The sequence below is a fragment of the Mus musculus genome, chromosome 13 (genome assembly GCF_000001635.26).
Source record: "Mus musculus strain C57BL/6J chromosome 13, GRCm38.p6 C57BL/6J".
Lineage (NCBI taxonomy): Eukaryota > Metazoa > Chordata > Mammalia > Rodentia > Muridae > Mus > Mus musculus.
The window spans coordinates 10,024,221-10,047,748 of NC_000079.6; the positions used below are offsets into that span (position 1 = coordinate 10,024,221).

The 23,528-nt window shown below is 41.1% G+C and overlaps 1 protein-coding gene across 2 annotated transcripts in view; it reads right to left on the bottom strand.

The window, feature by feature from the left end:
- The window catches only part of Chrm3 (cholinergic receptor, muscarinic 3, cardiac), a 485,577-nt gene that overhangs the window by 148,735 nt on the left and 313,314 nt on the right, over positions 1–23,528 (bottom strand). The window contains exon 4 of one of the 2 annotated variants that reach the window (NM_033269.4): positions 4,233–4,279. The exons of the other annotated variant lie outside the window; for it this stretch is intronic. The gene's annotated coding sequence lies outside the window, so the exon portion shown is untranslated. The remainder of the gene's footprint in view (positions 1–4,232; positions 4,280–23,528) is intronic. 2 annotated transcript variants of the gene reach the window in all.

Here is a 23,528-nt window from a genome sequence, read left to right on the forward strand (position 1 = left end):
ATGTAAGCAGCGTGAAAAAAATACTTCTGGGCAAGGTGATTATGCAAAAATATACAGAATTATTATGCAAAAATATACGAGAAGCTTGGGAATGAATAGAAGGAGAAAAGGCAGCCTCAGATTGGGAGAATGGTTCATCTAAGCTGCAAATCCCGGGTGCCAGGAGTCAGTTATCACTTAAAAGTGCACATAGAAAGTGGTCCAGCATCTCCCCTGCCTCTGCCAGCTCTTGCGTCTCTAGCATTCAGTTCATTCTCCGGACATCTCCATTGTTTATCACAATTTTGGTAACTATGAATTCTTCTTCCTTAGTAGACAATGGATATCACTGCACACAAATGTTCCAGTCTGTATAAACATCTTAGGGTTCTGTGTTTTCTGCTGTCAACACAACTCAGCTTTCTCTGTGAACAACTGACCAGTAAAAGCCTCCATAAACTCAAATGGAATTGTATTAAACGGAGTTATTGATTAAGAGGTAACATTCAGCTTCTGCCCAAACTGTTAAGTAAGGGGGACTTTCCTTTCTGGTCTTTTCCTTTCTGGTTTTCAGTTCATGTCCTCAGACCCCAGCACCTATCTTCTGCAGAGATACAAGGGCAGGTTCTCTTCTCCCACTGCAATGTGTGTAGAGCAATCAGGGTTTGGGTCATGAAGCAACCTAACTATGAAAACCAGTCACTGCAGATTTAAATGGAAGTAAAAATCCCACCTCATTTGACAGAGCATTAAAAAGTCAGTAGACCAGAGCGAAATATACCACTGTGAGAAAGGACAAGAAGTCACCTGGCTTGAATTGTTCCAAGTTCTAAGGTGGTTTTTTGACATTAATTTCAGTCACAACTGGCTTAGCCATTCAATTGTTTGTTTTGAAGAATATAGTCTAAACAAGTACTATTTTGGTTTTAGATGCTATTAATCTCAAAACTAACACAACTACAAAACACCCCAGAGTTAGAACAACCGTACCAAGTGTGCTATACCCTTTTACCTGAATTCCTGCAGTCAATGGTGGTCAATTGTTCCACGTAGTTGGGAACAAACTATGACTCAAGAGTTTCCTAGTTGGCTGGTGCCTCTGCATATAATATCCTGGCCCTAGGCTATTACAATATAGATCTTCTTATCTTCAAGTAAATGTTTGATGTGAGTGTGTGTGTGCCTACCCGCCTGCCTTCTTGTGCATGTGGAAGCCAGAGGTCAACCTCAATTCCACAGGAGTAATTTTTTTTTTTTTTTGAGGCAAGATCTCTTAGGTCCTGCAGCTTGCTGATGTGGTTAGGCTAGCTGATCAGGGAACTCAAGAGATCTGTTCGTGTCTACTTCCTCAGTGTCTGGCCCTTTTATGTGGGTCCTGAGGATTAAACTCTTATCTGCTTGTTTGTGTGCTCATGTACCTTGTTGAGCCATCTATCTATCTATCTATCTATCTATCTATCTATCTATCTATCTTTCTATCCATCCATCCATCCATCCATCCATCCATCCATCCATCCATCATTTATCTACCTATTTATCTACCATCCTATATATCCTCCATATAGCATCTATCTTCTATCTATCTTCCTATTTGTTGTCTATCTATCTACTATTTTCCTTTCTATCTATCTATATATTATCTATCTATCTTCCTGTCTATCTATCTATCTATCATCTATCTATCTATCTATCTATCTATCTATCTATCTATCTATCTATCATCTACAGTGTGTGTTGGTACTACATATGAGAGCCATGGTAGAAGACAGAGGATAACATCATATGACAGTGGATTTTCTCCTACCTCTGGGTTTCTGGGAAAGGAACTCAGCTCACCAGTTTTGGTGACAAGTGCCCTTCAGTAGATGAGCCACTGGTCCCTCATCAGTTTTTAATTTGAACTTTTCTTAACTCGGTTCTGGAGTTTCTCCTGCCCCTGTGGTCAATTTGAAGTCACCAGTCTCTGAGGCCCTTTCTCTAATTTTGAGCTAGGAAACTAGATAACAAACATGTTAGAAGTGAACATACATTAAGTACAAAGACACTTTAAGAATATTTAGTATAAATATCAGAAGTTTAGTTGCTTAGGGTTAGTTCTTTCAAGGTATTTGAGGTTCCTAAGTAAGTCACTTCCTGATAAGTAAAGCTTTTCTGTGTTGCTGAAGTAAAACACATATTTTACACTACTTATCTGGGAGCTGCCTGACATTCTAAAGGTAAAGAAAATATTTAAAAACCATGATCACAGCATCCATGGTAGGTTGGAAGCAGACTTCATTTTAATATAGGAAGAGATATAAGAAATGATTCATTGGGTAGAGTGCTTGCCATGTAAACACAAGGATGAGACTATGGATCCCCAGCACCCGTGTAAATGCCAGGTGGGTGTGGTATCCTGAACTGTAATTTCAGCTCTCGAGAGGCAAAGGCAGCAGTCTCTGGAGCAAGCTGGCTTATGAGGCCAGCTGAAATCAGTAAGATCTAAGACCAATGAGAGACTCTGCATCAATATTAAATGTGGGTAGGGATTAAAGAAGACATTAATATAAACTTATTGTCTCCATAGATGCATGAAAACACACACACACACACACACACACACACACACACACACACACACACACGAGACTATAAGAGCCAGAGGGTCAGGAAGTTTGATATGAGACTGTCTCCTAGTAATTTCAGATGTTTTTACCCATAAAGTTTCACCTGTGTGCTCAGACACACTCAAACATGCATACCAAGGTATGGGTTAGATTCTATGTTAAGAGAGCAAAGGCAGGATAAATCTTGTTCAAATTAAAAAGAATTCTCCCTCAATAAACCAGGAAAGCTCCTGTAAGCTTTGCTGGAACAGAAAAGTCCCTTTATCCAATGCCTAATCCCTTTAAGACAGGACAGCACAGCCCTGGCTCCATAGGCTTGAAATTCATTAATGATCTTAGCATCAGAATTAGACTGGGCATTCTTTTCCACCATCAGATAAATTATGAAAGAGCATCCTTGTTCATATATCATTCACACATAGGACCATTGCCTAGGTAAAGGGGTAAGGAGATATATAGAGTGAAATAGCAGGGTATACATGATATGATTGGGGGAATAGAATACAGGGGTCTTTAATTAGAGAGGGTGAGGGAGCTAAATACAGGAGGAGGATAAAACAACAGCCAAGATGTCTGAAAAAAGTCACAAGGAATCAATTATTAATTAGCTACCAGAAAACCTTCATAACATATGTTATTTGGTATATAAATATACATATATGGTTTAAATAAAATGTTCACATTTCAGCTTACAATGTTCCTTCCAAGAGCCAAAGACTACCTAACAAAATGTTTGACACTAGAAATGAGAAGCCCCTTTTGAGTTATTAGTTGTCCAAGAGACTATAGGATGTTGCTATTATACTTGGTTGCTCCCAAGAGACAGAAGTAAGTCCCTATTGTTGAAGACACCATGCACTTTAGACATAGGGCCCAGAGGAACCTGGGCTGGAATTGACTCCCCCGGGAAGATTTTATGTACTGAAAAGCACGTTTCAAAGGAGGGAAGCAACCAGCTCTGATGTCTATGAACCACAACCACCATGGCCCAATAACCCTAAGGGTATATAGTAGTGACAAACATACCTTATGGTGACCAACACCTCTCTAATTGGACTTGAGGCCCACTTGACAAGAGGGACACTAGTGTTGCCTGGCATTGAAAACCTAGCCAACTCTCCAGCGCTAGTGAAGTCCTAGTGTAGAAGAACCTACAACCACTACTTCACTGAGCTGGCATGATCCCTAACTATATTTTAAATATTTGTCCTTATACCAACATATTAGGGCAGTTCTTACTCCTCATCAAGGAAACTTTCTTTGTGACAGACAGAGACCATTACAGAAAATCACTACCGACTAAAATGAAGAGTTGTAGAGCCCAGTCTCAAATGAAACATCCACAAAACAAACCAAACCCAATACAAAACAAACCCAATATTCCTAGGGAATATTGCAGACAAGGGGGTGGAAAGATGGGAGGAGCTAGATCAAGGATCAGGGCTTTTGCTGTGAGACTGAGTCTTCTAGTTATGTCCAAAGCTACAGCCATGAAGTCTCACCAACATGGCTGCTTGAATAGCAGCTGCATAAAGACAACAACGATAGAGCTTGCCAAAGTGGATGGGGGAAACACACAAGACCTCAACCCTACATCAAGAACTATTGTCAACAAAGGAATGTTCAAAGTAAGAGAAATAGTCTTACCCAAGGAAGAACACACCAACTGGTTATCCAAGATTAAGTAGTCAGCCCTGAAAACATACAAAGAAGTAACATTATACTGACTGAGGAGGTAATTTTTAGGACTATATATGCATATATATATATATATATATATATATATATATATATATATAAAACATACATATATGCTATATATGCATATAACAGTAACAAATGAAAAATGGGCATGAATTTGAAAGAGAGCAAGGAGGAACACGTGGGAGGGTTTGGAGGGTAGAAAGGGGAGGGGGTGGGGGAATGATGTAATTAAATGATAATCTAAAAAATAAAATAAATAAAAACATAATTGAAAGAGAGGCAGTAATATTTAAACGTGCATGGAAACCACCACCATCACTGCCTCCCCATCAAAAATGCTGGTTAAAAGCTGTCAACACTAACAAAGACTTTATCAGGCACTTCCCTAGTCACCATGTAGATGGTAGAGTCTGAGTTGTTTGTTCAGGTGGAACACTCTCTGTCCCCAGAGATGTTTCCACTTGCTAAGCCACCACAATTCCAAGATGGTCAAGCAGTCTGTACATGCCTAAGGCTGGGGATAAGCCTGTACGTGTCTCTGTTCTTCAAGTTCCTCTAGGATACCTTCTGGTTTGTATGACCATAGGGTGATGCACAACATTTGATGGAAGTAAATACTGAACGATCAAATGTACATTCTGGGATTTTTACCATTCAAGACACATGCCACCAAATGGGAATGGGCCACACATGACAATGCTCTGAAAGTTAACCAAGGAAACTGTCTACTTGAGTGACTATAAGTGCCTTTGTTACTCCCATTAAAATATGCTATCTCCCTGTTGCCTGTAGAGGCCAGAAGAGGGCATCAAATTGATTGGGGCTTGAAATAAGAAGCCATCGTTAGGTGCTGGGAATCCATCCTGGGTCTTCTAAGAGAGCAACAAATGTTTTTAACCACAGAGCCAACTTTTCAGCTACAGTTTAATTTCCTACACATTTCCTGCCACAATGTTCTGCCTTGTATGAGCCCAAAGGTAACAGGGCCAATTGAATATAGAATAAAATCTTTGAAACTTTGAGTCAAGATGAACCCTTCTCTTTTAGTTGACTCTGTCATGTATTTTGTCACAGCACCAGAAAGCTAACCAATACAGTTCTATACCATAGTTATTTTGAATCCTTTACTGGATAAAAGAGGAATTAAAATGTCTATTTTCTTGAGAGTAATATGGATAAAAAGAATGCATAGCTCAAATTTTCACATTTATGTTACTAGCTTATAAACAAAGCTAACGTTTAATTCTGATTCTAATTCCTTTCTCCGTGATTTTTTTTAAAAAAAGTTTACTTTTTAAAAGTTGCATTTTTATTTTATTTTGATTTTTATTAGATATTTTCTTTATTTACACATCAAAGGTTATCTCCTTTCCTAGTCCCCCTTCTGAAACCTCCCTACCCCTTCCCAACTCCCCCTGCTCACTAACGCACCCACTCTCACTTCCTGGCCTTGGCAGTCCCCCATACTGGGGCATATAAGGGTTACATTTTTACGTGTAAGGATGGTTTGCCTGAATGTAAGTCTGTGCTCCATATGCATGTTGTGCCTGTGGTGGTCAGGAGAGGGCGTCAGATCCTCTACAACTGGAGTTACAAGTGGTCGTGAGCTGTAAGGTGGGTGCTGGAACCAAACCCGTGTCCTTTGCAAGGGTAACAAGGACTCTTAACTGCTGAGCCATCGTTTCACTGCTTCTTACCTCCCCCGCCCCACCCAGGAATTCCACACAACCAAGTGAAAAACAATACTTGAAATAGTGCAATTCTTAGAAAAATGAGAGATCATTTAATTTCAGTAAGCCAGTATATAATTAAAATATCAGTTTTGAGAAATATTTGAGCAAGCTGATAAATTGGACAACTTTGTGCCATAACCTGATGTAGCATTGTTGACATTTTTGTAAAAAAACAGAACAAAGAACACATCCACGTAGCCTTTAGCCTTTAGCTTTTTTTTTTTTTTTTTTTTTTTTTTTGTAGGCATTGGGTTTAACTGGGGAGTATTTTAAGCAGGAAAGTATTTTGTCAACAGGTGCTATCTAACTTTATAACTGTGAGAACTGGAGATGTCTTATAAACTGTTTATTCCCACGACCTCATAAGAGGAAAACCACAAAAGAATAAACTGCAGGCAGGCTTGTAAATTCTAAAGTCAGAGATTTCCTTGAGCTCTGTTCATGTTTTAGCAATCACTCAAGTATCTGGGCTGCCTAAAGATGTCCTTCTTCCCAGCCTGCTTTGCAACTGTTAGTAGTTTTGTGACTATTCTTTTCTCTCCTACCATCTCAGTGGATGTGACAGGTGACCCTTTCCTGCCTGGCCACAGAGCCCCTACCTTTGCACAGGAGTAATCCTTTCCCAGGGTACTAGTCAGCGACCTTGAGAATGACAAGAAGATCCTCAGCTACCTGGAGTAAATGCCCCAGGAAGCATCAGGTGAGCACTCCACAAACATTCATTCCTGGAGCTATTCAGTTTTAAGGTTTTCTTCCTTCCTTTCCCCTCTTGTGTTTTTTTTTTTTTTTTGTTTTTTTTGTTTTTTTTTTTTAATTTTTATTTTTTACCTAATGCAGAGCCAAAATGAACTCTGTGGCAAAGTAATTTGATTTTTTGGTTATCTTTAAGTCAGTGTTATTAATTGTGCCTACTTTCTTTACATGTTTAACCTGCTTTTCCTTTAGTGTTAGGCACATCACCTGAATCATGTTACCTATCTGCACTTGATTGGATGAAGTAGAATTTTGGTGGTCCCTGATTTATAGAAGAAGAAAACCTGTATAAAATGCACCTGGGATCCCAGGTGCCTGACTCAGAGCTTCTGCCTAGGATCTTCACTCTGAACTAATTCTTGGCTTCTCTGGAGTCCCAGAACTTACTAGAAGCAGCCTCCCAAATGTTGTGAATGAAATCACCTTAATAAAGCCCAAGCCAGCAATATCAATTTTATTTAGATGAGCAATGTCTGCCTGCCTTACTCTCAGCAGGACACGCCAGTTTGAGATGATACATAAGTTGCAGATTTGCATTGCAAATATTATCAAAAACTGCATAAATTTACAGAGTGCTTGGCACATTTATCCCAGAAAGCTGATCCATATTTTCCTATCGAGGTTGCATTTGGTATGAAGCAATGAATAGTACGCCAGTGGTCATTCCTGCCAGGGCTAATCAAATTATTTCCTACACTTCGGGTGTTGGCAGGAAACTCCCATAGGAGCCCCTTTACTCTTTGTTAAGGATACAATGAGAGGAAATAATTGCTGCAAATGTTTTCTGGATAGCAACAATATAAATTCCTTGGGTGGGATGGGTTCTGCGTGCCAATGGTATTTGCAGATAGGATAATGGAAGCAACACAAGCTTCCTGAAGAAGACTTCTCCAAAGAAATCTAAATAAATTGCCAACACACATCTGATTGCATGAGTGGACATTGCGGGTACCTCATGGAGGGCTCACTCTTAGTTGTTCTCAAATGAAGGTTTTATTTTGCTCCCATTAAAGACATTGTTGCACCTTCTTTTCATCTTTGTATCTGCCTATACATTTTTCCATTATCATCCTGCAGAACTTTCCTAAGTCCCTCTGTTAGTCAGCCCCTCCAAATCTCATGAGATACACAGGCCAAGACACTCAAAGGGGCATGCATAGACCAGAATGTTGGTGGTGGACTGCTTCTACGGAGAAAAGAGAAGGTGCTCTACACTAGGATCAATGTAAGACAAAACCTGACTTAATAGAACAAGTAAGAAATCCATTAACTACCACTCAGCCTATAAGAGGTTAGGTGTGTGTGTGTGTGTGTGTGTGTGTGTGTGTGTGTGTGTGTGTTGCTGATGCATCCAGGACCTCAGGTATGCTAGGCAATATGCACTACTACTAAACTACACCTGCTAATTCCTAAATGGCAGCTCTAAGGTTTTTCTAATCTCTCTTAAGTGAAAGTCAAATGCACACCAATAATCTATAACATTTACATAGATCTTCATGACCCAGGTGCCTTCTAATCATCAGACACATTAATTTCTCCAAGACCTAAGTGAGATTGAAATATCCTCCTTAAGTTTTGTACATAATAGAAATTCTATTATTATTATAATTGTTGTTATTATTATTGATCTTATAAAGCCTTGAACTCACTGTGTAGCCTAGGGTGACCTTGGATTTTGATCTGCCTTCATCTGAGTGCTAAGATTACAGATAGGCACTGTGTGCCCAGTTTCTGATGTTCTGTGTACCAAACCCAGTGCTTTATGTATGTTAGGCAAGTATTCTACCAAACAAGCTGCATTATTAACACCCCCAACCTCTTATTTAGCCAACAGCAGAAGTTCTGGTTATTGATCAAATGGGACTTGGAATAATGGAGTTCTAACATAAGCCACACTCCTCTCAGAACCTCTGGTCAAATACTTCAAAGTTAAAAATGATAATGAAAATGTTTTCATTCTCCTACTTTAGGGATTCTCTGGAGTCTTATATAGCAAATACAATGACTAAAGTCAGTCTCCCAGAAGGGGAAAAGGATGTGTGTGCACATGCATGCACATGTGTGTGTGTGTGTGCACTTTTATGTGTGGGTCCATGTGAGTGTTTACAAGTCAGGGGACAACCATGAGCTTCAATTTCCTTTTATATTTTGTTTAAGATAGGAGCTATCAATGGCCTGGAGTTTGCCATCGCTAACGGGTCAGTGAGCTCAATGAATGAGATTGTCTCTGCCTCCTGTCTCACATTTGCTTGGAGTACAGGCCTGTGTTACCACATTTAGCTTTTTAGGTAGGTTTTGAATATTCGAGGTTTTTCCCTGGGCTTTTGAACCAGGTCCTTCATGCTCTTGAGACAAGCATGTTCCTCATTAAGCCACCTTCCCAGACCCCTAAAAGGATCCGATTTAAGTATATTTAAGGTAAAATTGTCAAGGGTCAAACGGTAAACTTTGAGGACCAGAAATAACTCCTCTTTCTTTAGCAACTAGTGTCTTCTAAATTTTGCTAAAAGAGGAAGCAAACATTTAACAAAGAAAAATAAATATGAGTTTGGCCTTTGGAGTGAGTGAGAGGCAGCCTTTGGTGCTGGAAGGCTAATCGTTTGGTTCCCAGGATTTTTCTCCGGCCGCAGAGGAATGAAGGACCTTTGTTTCTGGATATTTCTGTGTGGCAGATCACGTCAGCACCTGTTTCACAGTTATAATCCTTCCCAGAGCCACCAGCCAGTGTTGATATTCCGCAGAAATAATCTTCCCTCAATAAAGCTATTCACTCAATATGAAGGTCAAGTTATCTCAGCCAGGCATAAGCACAGAGAAAGGCTAACTTATAAAGTAGAAGGCTTCTCGGAATTTGCATAAACCTCCTTTGTCTTCTACAAATTATTCCTTGTTAAATGAAGTTGGTTGGCGTTTAAAGGCTAATTATATTTATCAAACGAACTGAATCCATCTCCTTTGGACTAATCACGTATTCCCTAGGCATTCTTCCCTCCCTGACACCACGGAGGTTAACATAAAGCCAGATCTATGCAAATTGATTCTCATTATCAATTTAATGGTTTCATTTTTAACCTAGACATTGACTTCTGTATAGAAATTGTTATTCAGCTATTCAGACATTTTGTTGAAATGAACACACTGTGCATCTTAAACAATTCCATGAAGTAAACGCATCACACACGATGGGTATTTTCCTCCTGAAACAATGCTGAGCAGACGTCCTCCAGAGAGGGCGGCACTGATGGCTGAGGACCAGACAAACGTTTCCACGAAATGGAGCTAGAGAAAGTACCTAAGGAGCTAAAGGGATCTGCAACCCTATAGGTGGAACAACATTATGAACTAACCAGTACCCCGGAGCTCTTGACTCTAGCTGCATATGTATCAAAAGATGGCCTAGTCGGCCATCACTGGAAAGAGAGGCCCATTGGACACGCAAACTGTATATAACCCAGTACAGGGGAACGCCAGGGCCAAAAAAAAAAAAAAAAAAAAAAAAAAATGGGAATGGGTGGGTAGGGAAGTGTGTGGGAGGGTATGGGGGACTTTTGGGATAGCATTGAAAATGTAATTGAGGAAAATATGTAATAAAAATATTAAAAAAAAAGAGAGAGTTGATTTTTTTAAAATGGAAATTAATAAAGAAAGAGGGATGTGATTCTCAGGGAATTGGTGGTCAAAACCATGAATATCTTTTTCATTAGTTCAGATCATGGGTAACTATGCGCACCTGTGTTTTTAGTGATGGTTTAAAATAACCCCATATCCAGGCAGGTGGTCCAGGCCTGTAATTCTTACACACTCAAGAGGCTGAAGCAAACACATCAAAAGGTCCATGTCAGCGTGAGCTAGATGATGCATTTTAGGCCAACTTAGGCTAGCTATGTAGAGAAACTGTATGCTAACCTAGGTTAGTTACATAGAGAAACTGTATTTCAAAACAAAAGAACCCCCAAGAGGTGATAGAGTGGCAAAACTTTGTAAGTCAGTGAGGACTGAAAGTACAGGTTCAAGTAATAAGATCTGTAGCCATTTCTTCTTTTCACCATGTCCTTTAAACATCATATTCTCTAACAGATTAAAAAAAGCTACCTTACCAATGAAGTGGAAACCACATTGTTAATAATATTCATTTAAAATCCAGAGGAAGCCACATACTCTCAAAGCAAGTTTTTAAAAAATGTTTTTATTGTTTGAGAATTTAATTTGTATAATATATATGTATATATATATACAAATATATTTATTTGTATAATATATTTGTATATATATATACAAATAATCGTGATCCAATCACTCTATGTTCCTTCCTTTCTGATGTTTCTCCTAACCACCACCCCCCTTTAACATTTCACTCCCTGTGTCATGTGCAATTATTGTTTTTAAACCCACTGAATCTACTTTAGTGTTGGCTTTATGTACATGTGATGGGGTGGAGTGATCCCCTGGGACATGGGTGGCCTCTCAGGGGATGTATTCCTGAAGAAAACCCAATTCTCCCTCCCCTAGCCACCATTGGTTGCCATTAGCTCCTTACATAGGGGTGAAAGTTTCACAAACTCTCCCCTATCCATGTTGGGAATTTGGTTGGTTAAATCAAGAATTTTTAAATTCTATTTTCTGAAATTGCTGTTAGGACTTGGGTCCAATGAATACTTAATTAACTGATGTGTATATGTATGGGTCTGTGTGAGCACACGTGCACACGTGTGTACAGACGCTTGGAGACAAGAAGGAGGTATCAAGAATCCTCTCTATCACCCTATGGCTCTTGTCCCATGGAGGCAGGCTCTCCACTGAACTGGAGGCTTATCAATGGGGTAGGCTGGAAGCCATCGGTTCAGGCATGTTTAGGGATGTCTGGCCCATTATGTGGGTGCTGAGGTCTAAGCTCTGGCTTCTGAGATCCAACCTCTGGCTTCATTATCAAGAAGCAAGTGCTCTTAACTTCAGAATCATCTCTCCAGTCTGAAGAATGGCTTAACAGAGAGTAACTTGAGCAGGTCCTGCATACCCGAGGTTCCTCTTCAGGTCTTTTTAGTAGTCCAGGTTAGAGCCAAGGCTTTATGTAGGGTAGATAAGCACCCTATCATTAAACTACACCCCTACTCTGAAGTTCAAAGAGTGTCGGCAGGAGGTTCTTTGCTTTTAGTCTGCTTTTTGAATAATCCCAATTCGTGTGTCTTTTCTTGAACATACTGTAAACATAAACAGATGAGAGCTCACAAGAAGCAAAGCCATTGTTTTGTTTACTGTCCACTAACCAACTTTTCATAGCAATGCCTGGTTGACAGTCAGAAACAACTTAGTGTTCCTGCAATTTATGATATTTATTTAGTTCTTTCATAAGGAAGTCATCCTTGGAAACTAGTCCACTTGATTTAAGAGCTAATTTGATTCTTCATTTAATATTTTAAAAAATCATTTATCAAACTTTATCAAGTAAAGGGTTTTTTAAAAAAAAACAATCCAGAGAGAGTATACACTTATAATTCCAGCACACAGTTGGATAAGGAAAGATAGCTTAGAGTTTTAGGCTAGCCTGAGCTACATAGTGTCTTCAGGGTTAACCTGGACTAACTACATTGTTGTCTTACTTTGGGCTTCTATTGCTGTGATGAAATGTCATAACCAAAAAGCAAGTTGGAGAGGAAAGGGTTCATTTGGATTACACTTCCATATTGCTGCTCGCTATCTAAGTCAGGACAGGAACTCAAACAGGGCAGGAACCTGGAGGCAGGAGCTGATGCAGAGGCCATGGAGGGGAGCTGCTTACTGGGTTGCTTCCCATGGCTTGTTCAGCCTGCCTTCTTATAGAACCCAGTACCACCAGCCTAGGCATAGCATCAATCATAATGGGTTGGGCCCTCCGGCATCAATCACTGATTAAGAAAATACCACATAGTCTTACCTATAGCTGGATTTTATGGAGGCATTTTCTCAATTGACAATCCCTCCTTTCAGATAACTCTAATTGTGTTAAGTTGATATGAAATTAGATCACAATAATTTATCAATAGGCTGAGACAGTTAATGAAGGAAAACATTGAGACAGGGCCTCATAGAACTCAAGCTGGCTTGAGTTATGGAAGAAAGACCACAATTTTCTGATATTCCTGCCTTCATTTAAGTGTTGGGATTGCAGGCCTAAACATCACATTTGATTTTATGCATTACTAACGACTGAACTCAAGGCTTCATGCATGCCAGGAAAGTGCACTGCTAACTGGGTTACAGCCCTGCTTTAGTAAGGCCAGAAGTCTGTAAAGGAAAACACACAGGTGCTTCTTCATTGAAATATGTGTAACTTTAGATCTTTCAGAGTTATTGTTAGATCCTGACTAGGGATGAAACATTTAGACAGAAAGTTGCTGTTTGTGAACAAGAATGACAAGTGTTCATAAGCATATTTAAATCTCCTCTGACAAGGGACATTCAAAAAGCTTTCCCAGACTTCTGTGATGGTTGGTGTTAATTGTCAAAGAAGTACCACCTGGGAGAGGTGCCTCTGAGCCTCCTGGGAGGGATCATTTTAATTATATTAATAGGGGTGAAAGGACTGGGTTCTGCCCACTGTGGGTGGCACCATTCCCTCCGTGGAATACTGGGCTATGTAAATAGAGGAAGTGAGCTGACCCCATGCATTCATTGTTCTCTGTTCTTGATTGAGGGTAAATTATGATCAGCTGCTTCAAGCTCCTGCTTCTTGGACTTCCCTACTACATTCTTGAGCTGTGAGCCACAATAAACTCTTTCTTTTTAGGTTGCTTTTGTCAAAGTATTTAATCCGAGCAAAAGGGAAAGAAAATCAGTGAACTTCCTTGTGTATCCTGCTTTATATACTCCAAACAGATTTCCCCAGGATGATTTAGTCAGGGATGAAATGGAAGTCATGACACTTTAGGTGAGTTGGTTCTTAGCCAAATTACTTCTCTGTGTGTCCATTTTGTCAGCAGTGTATTTGTATTTCAAAGTCCTGCCTCTCCATCCCAAAACTAGAGAACAAACCCAGGTCCTTGCACATGCTAGGCAAGTGTTCTCCTACCAAGCTTACTTACACCTCCTGTTAGTACTACAGCTTCAAAAATTAAGTTAAAAACCATATGGAGATGCTTGGTGCAGAGCAGATGTGCAAGAAGTATATATTTACATTGAGTTTCTATGTGTGCCAAGAATACACTCACATTCTCAAGCTGAGAATTTACCTTCAGCAAACACAATGGCATGTAGCTGTGTGGTTCCTACCACTTACGTTTGGACAGCAAGCTCCACTGCCTCTTCACAATGAAATCAGTATTTCGTGGTTAGCATTACCACGATAGAAAGGAAGTGCATTTCTGAAATGAAGCCACATTTCTTTTGCATATACTGCATCAAACGAGATTTGAAGAAACACACTGGACCATCTCAGCACCCAGCCACACAGACAGAAGATGCACATGTAGAATATGCTCACATTCTGATGGAGATTATAACCGTAAGGGAGAAATGTCAAGGTTAGGATGGCTTTCTGGACAAGGAAGTCAATTATATTGTGATTGAGGGGGAAAAAATGGGAATCAAAACAAAACATAAAATTTGGGTTAGGGAGAGGGCTCAGTCAGTGAAGTGCTTGCTGGGCAGGCACAGGGACCTCAGTTCTGTCCCCAGAACCAATGTTACAAAATGAAAGCGCAGCATAGAAGTATGTCATGTTTTTGTAGTAACAGCCCTGGTAGGCAGACTCAGGGACAGGAGGGTCCCTTAGCAAGCTCGCCTAACTGTTCATCAATTTCAGGATAAAGAAAGACCCTGATTCAAAAAAATAAATAAACAAAGAAAAACTCAAAATGAGATCAAGGCAGGCTGTGGTTCATGTAAGTATGCTGCATGTTACACCACTTTGTACCCTTGTATAGCATACATGCAAAGGAATCTGAATAAATAAAGGGGTAACAGTCAGCCCAGGTCTCTGTTGATGTATTTGGGAATTTTTTTTTTCTCCATGGGAGAAGAGGTAATATGACATTTCCACAGCACTTGACCTGGATACTTTCTGACCACCTCTCCCAACCTTGTCAATAGACTTAGATCCTTCTCTTACCAAGCCTCACCCCTCACTGTGGTGTTGGTTTATTCACATTATAGCATCTTTGCATATCATATGGCCACTTGAAATCTTCTGGTGCTGTCACATGGCTGCAGAACAGATGCTGAGGTCCTGGGATTCTTATATAATGACTTTAGTGACAGAGTGCAGCCTGGCTCTCTGACCCTGCCAATGCTCCCCTCTACAGCCTTCCCTCCTTACGTCTTTCCAATTCTTCCTGCTTTATAAATTCCTCAGAAGCCACCCAAAATGAGTAATCTCTTCATGGATGAGTCTCCCAAAGTTCCTTACTCTCTTTCTTAAGAGGCCACAGTTTAAAGCAGTCTATAGATGAGAGATTACTATAGGTGTCTATTGGGCCAGATGTGTTCCAAGCTTTTCTGATTGTTTCTCTTTTTAGTAGTACTGAATATTGAACCTAGAGTTTCATGTGTACCAGGCAGGTGCTCTATCACTAAGCTACAGTATCTGTCCCACTTCTGATTCCTGTATTCACCTCTATACCTCCTACACATAGATGGCTATTTAACTCACCTCTTAAAATTAAAATATACAAAGCACTCTTATTCTACCATGTTTTCTCTTCCTTCCCAGTAAATTTCCATTCATTTGGCATCACCCATCCCCGTGGCCTCCTTCCTCTTTCTTTAAAAACAAACTACTTATTTTATGTGTACTGGTGTTTTGCCTGTATGCATGTCCGTGTACCATATGTAGGCAGTACCCATGGAGGTCAGAAGGCCACTGGATTCCTGGGAACTGGAGTTATATATAGTTGTGAGCTACGATGTAGGGGCTGAGAGTTGAATCTGGGTCCTCTGCAAGAGCAGCCAGTTCCCTTAACTACTGAGCCAGCTCTCCAGGATCCTTCTTGCTCTTTTTCAATCAAGTCATCCGTGTTTCTGGCCCAGGGCATCTGTTCTTAGAATTCCCTATGAAACATCTGTCTTCCATAGCCACTGGCCTGTTCCCCAGATCCTCCCAGTTACTGCTCAATTGTCCTCTCTTGGAGGTTTTAATTGACCCTCCAGTTTGAAACCTACCAACCCCCTGCCACCACTTTGTGCTGTATACCTTTGCTTTTGGGTTGTTTTTCCAATAGTATTGACTACCCACTAATATTTTGTATTATGCTCATTTGTTTTGTCACATTTCTATGTGTGTGAGCTCAGTTATGACAGGGACTAGGACACTTCTGTTCACTGCTGAAACCCAGAGCCTAAAGACCTTAGTGCCTAGTTCATGAAACATCTCCATGAATATATGCTGAATGAAATTGGTATTAATGTCACCTTTACAATCATGATTCGAGAAGAAAGAAGGAATCAGGGAACTAGCATGGCCATTCTGGAAAGGAGTATAATTCAGGTGTTTGCAAGCTCTGGTTGGATCTGGGTTCTAACTTACATGCGCTAAACCTTTGATCTCGGGCCTGTGAGGAGCTCTCGCTTATCTGCTCATACATGGTATGGAAAGATTCAGACAGTTCATGTGCAGGACATATATCTAATGCTGTTGTGCAGTAATTTATTCAGTGTTAAAAGTCTCAGTCTTGGAGAGAAGCTCCTTAATGCTCAGGGTGTTTTAAAGGGTGGTGAAACATTCCATCCCACAGGGAATCTTGTCAAAATCAGGAAGTAAACAAGTCAAAAACTTCAAGAAGTTCCAGAAACTGACTAGACTTTACTTGGCTTCTCATTCTTCAGCCATGTTTAAGCAGTGTGATGGTTTGTATATCCTTGGAGCAGGGAGTGGCACCATCTGAAGGTGTGGCCTTGTTTAAATAGGTGTGACCTGGTTGGAATGGGTGTGTCACTGTGGGTGTGGGTATAAGATCCTCACCCTAGTTGCCTGGAAGTCAGTCTTCCACTAGCAGCCTTTGGACATAGAACTCACAGCTCCTCCTGTGCCATGCCTGCCTGGATACTGCCATGCTCCCACCTTGATGATAATGGACTGAACCTCTGAACCTGTAAGCCAGCCCCAATTAAATGTTTTTTTAATAAGACTTGCCTTGGTCATGGTGTCTGTTCACAGCAGTAAAACCCTAACTAAGAAAAGCAGTCAGGACTGCTACAATACATTCTCCTGGAAGAGCTCCCTGGAAGAGGTTCCTTTCAACCTGTTGAGCTACCTTCGAGCTGTGCAGTGAGCTCCAGCTTTCCAGCTTTTGTGAGCTGTCACCCATGCTGGGGTGAGATTTTGGTGATAGACTTGTCATTTTTGTCAGACTCCTGAGAGTAACCCTAATAGAACTCAATGGTTCATCAAGTTGGACTTTGGCAGTATCCTTCCTTCAGTGCATTAGTGGTTCACTGTGATATGTGAAGTCATTTGTTATATCTCTCCAGGAATAAAGACAGGTACAGAAAGTCTGGTCCATCTCAAATGGTCAGCTCAGGTCAGTTGGACCATTATGAGAGGCAGCACCTGGGCTCCATGTTCCCAACAATCCCTTTATTAAGGTCATACTGCCTTCTCAACCATTCTGCTCAGATGACTCTTGGTTGAGGATTCAGCAAGTCAGAATTAAAGTCCAGGTGAGAACTGGCTCTGGCTCTGGAGACCACAACCCAGACAGCAAAAGTAGCCTACAATGAAATGGACTAAAAGTGATCTAAAACTCAGAGACACAGACTAATGCTGAATGATATTGCTAACATAAAGAGATTCCTATTTAGAACTCGTTTTAACTTTTAAATCAAATTACAACTAAATTAAGCAGGTAAAGGAAGGTATCCTCATTATCTAATTATTAAGTTTCCATTTAAACAGAAGGTTATTTTCACTCTCACTGATTTGACTCTGGAGCCATTTCATGGTTTCATTAAACATTATGAAGTATTGACTGTATCTTTACAGCTTCCCCAATAAATTACAAACACTGGATGTTTCTAAATAATTCAGTAGATGAGGTTTAGGTAGAGGTAGATGATTTTAAGTGTAATCTAAATAGAGTGTTTTTGGTTATTTTCCAATTAGCTTAGGGCCATTGTTTCTGAGTATATCTTGATAGAGCTTCAAAAATGGTACCAGGTGTTTTTAGCTTAATATTTAGTATTCAATCTACAACTGCTATTCCTTTCATATCTACTACTAATTAAATGAGCTGACAAGTTGTGACAGATTCATCATCATGGCTACTTGTCAGCTCCCCAGGCAGGGAGTCTTCTCTTCCCCATTGAATGGGGCTTGACTTGTGTGTTTTTTTCTGCTTGACAAATAGAATGCCAAGATCCCAACATCTGTCCTGTTTGGGGAACTCTACATCCTGAACTGGAAAATCTCAGGGGAAACCCAACTATCCTCTCACAAAGACAGAAGTCAACGGTGAACTACTGGGCTTCAGCTAAACCCTCAGATGACTGCAGTCTCAGGCATGATCAACCAAAGACCTGTCCAGCTATGACTGCTTCACATTACAAGCCTATAAATAGTTATTATTTTAGGTCACTAAATTTTGGTTATGTCTTGTGATATGGTTATAAGTAACAGAGACACTCTTTGCCAGGTAATTTGTATCAACAGTAAGAAAATATTTCCCAGAATAAAGTCCAGTGTTTTGTCAATATAGAAGATTCCCTTGCATGAAATTCATCTGAAATTTCCTGAACGTGGAAGAAAAACAAATGTATGCAGATCCTAGAGTTTCAGCAGGAACCACCACATTCAGCCTGAAGCAGTGTGAGAAAGCTTTGACCAGGCTGGAAATGGCTGGAGAAGATGTTGATGGAGGATGAAAAAAATCATGAGATGTACAGAAGTCAGAACTGCCCTAAGGAGTGGGTAGAACTGCTTGTGCCTGGAAGAGGTGGGCAGGTACATACATGGAACTAGGTTCATCTTCTCAAGCAAAGTCTTACTGTATTAACTAGTCCACTCCACCTTTCATAAACTCTGCCTTGTGAAGCTCAGTAAAGTCTGCCTATGGATTCATATGGATACTGGATAACTGTGCCTTCATAAGAACAATGGGGGGGGGAGGAGGGAAAAGAAGAAAAAGAAAAGCATGTGCATAGTGTGGCCATGTATTGTAAACAATTAAAAGCATTAGTTGACTGAATTTATGCACTATTCTGTTGGTCTCAGTGATAGAATGCCTTTTTTCTCTTTATTTGTTCAAAGCCACACATCTCTTAAAGCACATAGGATGTAGTTCCAGCACACTGCTCCCAAACCTGACCGTGCATTCCAGAAGGCAGAAGCCTATTTTGATCTTCCATAAGTCAGTAAACACAGAAAATAAAAACATTCTGGCCTTTTCCTGAAGACTGTTGCATAAGAGGTGCCCATGCTGGTCCTGGCAGAAAGGTATGCTCTATCTCTCAAGATGCAGAGAGCAGACATGAAAGTGAACCAAGAGTTTTGCTATGCCCTTCCCAACCTGTCACAGTTAGCCTGACTCCCTGTCATTCAGCCATATTTCTCTCTACTGTCTCCACCAATCCCAAGTATGCCAGTGAGCATGAAGGAGCCTAGGCTGTGCAGCACTTACGCCAGATCCTCCGTGTAGACCTGAGCAGTAATCAATTGCCTAGCATGTACACAACCTTGGGCTCACTCTCTAGCATATCATAAAAATAAGATAAAATAAAATGAATATTTAAAAAATTCACACCGAATAGTTGTGTATGTCTGCTTTTTATCAATGTCTCTTGTTTTGGGGACCTTAGCTATGAACCTAGCTTTAGCAGAGGAAAATGTTCTTCTTCTCTGTAAGCCTCACAGAACACAAAGAGCTGAGAAGAAAAACATGAACATATCAGTATAAAAGAAAAAAGAGTTAAGGAATGATAAGATTAAGCCAGGGGAATATTTTTTTAAAAGAGAACAAAAATTTATTTAACTAAATTTAACTTTCACCTTCACCTCTGAGATATTTATGAAAATGTCTTCAATGACAGCATCCTCAGTGGCTGTGACCCTGGAGAGCCGAATGCCAAGCTCTGGCGGCTTTGGAAATTGATAAACAAGAGGAAGGAAAAGAAAAAAAAAGTAATAAGTTTCCTCTCTCAAATAGTAGGCAAAGCTCTTGATGGTTTTATTTTTTGAGGTGATTTTCAGAAGACAATAGTATTCTTAACTTTACTTTTAACATCTAAAATTTCTTGGACGAGAGAGCATTCTACTGTGTTATTCCAGCCCTGACAGGAAGTAGAAGTCAGCAAGGCAGAAAGTGACATTGCAGGAAATCCCCAGTCTTCTCTCTTCGTGTGTGTGTGTGTGTGTGTGTGTGTGTGTGTGTGTCTGTCTTCTTCCCTGCAATATCTGTCCCTCCCTTGGATTAGCCTCACCTCTATTATACTTGGGCTTCAAAAGCAGCACACTTGTCCTATTACTACCCGGAGAAGAAGCAGAACGCTGCTGAGCCCCAGGGTTTTTGTTTCTGCTTCTCCAGTTCTGGGAGTACAGGGGCATTTCCCTGTGGGGAATTGCAGGCTGGTCTCCAGTGGAGCTGAGGTCTGAACCCCGATGGTCATAATTCACCAACATGACACGGTAGGCGTTCCCTCATGCTCCTGGAACTCCAGCCCCTGCCTAAGGTACCACCTCCCACAGCCCCCACAAGAGAAGCATGGTCAATAGTCACATAAGCAATGGCCCAAGCTTCTGACCTTCAGGCTAAACTCCTCCCCAGATACCTAGCAACAGTGAAGACCATAAAAAGGGGTGCTCAGCCCGTACCTCGCTCTCTTATTCCTTTGTCCTCTCACCTCTCTCTTCTCTCACTTCTCTCTCCTCTTCCCTTTCTCTTTGTCCTCTCCTCTCCTCTCCTCTCCTCTCCTCTCCTCTCCTCTCCTCTCCTCTCCTCTCCTCTCCTCTCCTCTCCTCTCCTCTCCTCTCCTCTCTCTCCCCTCTCCCCTCTCCCCTCTCCCCTCTCCCCTCTTCCCTATTCTCTCTCTCTCCTCTCTCTCTCTCTCTCTCTCTCTCACTCTCTCTCTCTCCTTCCCCTCCATCTCTCTCTTTTCCTCCTTTCTACCTTCTCTCTTTCCCCTGCATTTCTATAATAAAGTTCTAAAACCATAGAGTCTCTGCTCTGCTCCTTCAAGTTCCGCTTCTCACTCTGGTCAGTGTTGGGAACTTCTTCCCTCTTCCCTCTCTTCCACAACCCTGGTGGCTTTAGCATAGTAGCTCCAGGGGTGTCCCCAGGCAGGGCTGCCCCTTGACCACCCCCTGAAGAGTGGGATAGTGGCTTGCACGTGTGTGCCAGGAATCTGAACTCAGGTTCTCATGTTTGCATGGTAAGCATTTTATCCACAGAGCCTTTCTTCTCTCAACTTTGCAGCAAGCTTTTTTTGAAAGTCTTCATACTTTTCCCTCAGGCAGTGTGGGGGAGGGGGTATTCCCCAGTTCTCCAACAGAATTTCTAAAACCAGCAGAAAGAAATCTAGAATTCCTCAATGAGTGACTCTCAGCAATTTGGACACATATAAGATGCCAAGGTCGTCAAAAATAATACAAACTTTGGTCTTAGAGTTGAGTGGAATGTTTCCTAGTGTGGGTGTTCACTGTTATCAATACACACCCTATGATATCTGTGTTCGTAGGATGCATGTTTCATGGAAAGCAACAGGCTTCAGTGTGCCGGATAGAAGCTTTAATAATTATGCCCTGCTATGGCTGAGGATGGCTCCCACTGGCTTGGATTGCTTCTGTTTAGGAACAGAAAGGCTTTTTTGCTTTCTGCCCCGCCCTTGGATCAAAAGAGCACTACAAGTACTTGAACTCCTATTAATAGTCCCTGCAAGCCCAGCATCAGCCTGCATGTGCCCCGTCCGAGTGCTTCTGAAATGACAGGGAGCTTTCAAACAGAACCGGGCCATGCATTTTTCCAATGCCGACTGTGCTGGCGCTGCTCTGCCCTGTCAAATGCATAATATTGAAAAGCCCAACTGGGCACCTATTTGCTAGAATGTTCTTGGCTGTTCTCCACCTGTCATGTCCCAAGATAGAATTTTCTCAGAGAAGCAAGACTATTCTTAGGTGCTTCCTGTGGTGAACATTAACCAAAAGATTGAAATCTCTGGAAACAGGTAAGGGCTGGGTAAGGAGAGAGGGTGTGTAAATTCCTTAGGAAGCTTCAAAAGAGCTGTTCTCCATACAGTGCTTTAGAAGTGACCAAGGCTGCTACTGCAGAAACAAGCTTTCCATGGGAGCTGACATTTCTAGGACCAGACATGAATGGGTGTTTCCCAGTCCAATAAGAGACACTTAACTCCCTAAAGGATGCTTTTTTTGTATGAGTGTTATACATGTGTGTGTGCACCTGTGTGTGTGTGTGTGTGTGTGTGTGTGTGTGTGTGTGTGTGTGCATGCATGTGTGTACTTGTGTGTATGTCTTGTCTATGGTTGCTTGCATGCCTATATGGAGGCCAGAACCTGACACCAATGTACCCTCCTTTAATTCTTCACTTTATACTTTTGAGATGGTTTCTTTCACTCACCCTGGAGTTCCCTGATTTGGCCTGCTTAGCTGAACAGCAGACCATGGGGGTCCCCTAAAGTGCAGGGATCGCAGGCATGTATGGCATGCCTGGGTTTAGGTCCCAGAGCTTAGAAGGCAGGAACTTCACCCACTGAGCCATCGCTCCTGATCCCTAGGCAAAGCTTTTCTAAGTGCTCAGAGCACATGCTACAAAAGCCAGCCCCAAGGCAGCAGAAAAAGAGTCAGAATGACTCGTCATCCGTTCCTGGTTCCAGGGCCCCAAAACTGGAAAAACAAAGCCGTGGGTTTGCCCTGACCGTGCTTTATTCCCTTTTCATTTCTTCTCTCTGAAACAACCGTCCACTTGGCAGGTTGCAAAGTACATCAATCTGATCATAGCTCATGCTTCTCCAAGTCCCACTTGCACACAATCTCAGACTCCCAAGCCTTCCCAGAGGTCCAGCCTGGATGTCAGTCCCCAACATGGACAGAAAGATGTGGACTTGATAGATTAAAAAATAACAACAACAGGAAACCAAGTTAGGGAGGTTAGCAAAGGAAGGTAGATCTGGGAGGATCATTCTACTTTAAAGAAGTCAGAACACCAACATCCCCAGTGCTGCTAGTGAAAAGCTTAAATTGTGAATTAAATCTCTGAAATTCGTTAGGTTTCCCAAACATTAGCACGATCAACCATCGATCTTGGAAAAATTTCAACAAAGAAGTTCCCAATCTCCCTCAAAAAGGGGCTTAGAACGACCTTCAAACTGAAGCTAGGAAACAAACAGCCTGAGCAGAACCTTAGAAGGACCTTAAATCTGGAGACACACAGCAAAATCTACAGTTTTCTATATTAACTCCAGAGCCACTGGTTTCAGCATCTGGTAAGAGAACTCAAAATAAAACAAATCGTGTAATCCCACAGCAAGGACTACCTACAACACACACTTGTCTCTATATCCTTAATTCTGGTGTCATTTATTTAAGGGACATGTTAGAGATGGCCTTAGAAAAATGACACATCATGGTTTCAATTATTGTTATTTAATTATATTTCTATCATATAGTTATTTGTTTCTTTTACTTTGTGTAGGGTTGGGGGTGAGAGCCAGGGCACTGTGTATGCTAGGCAGGTTCTTTATCACCGAGCCACATTCTAGACCCTGTTTTCTCCTTATTTCATTCATTCATTCATTCATTCATTCACTTTATACCCCTCCACCCTCTCCTCCTAGTAC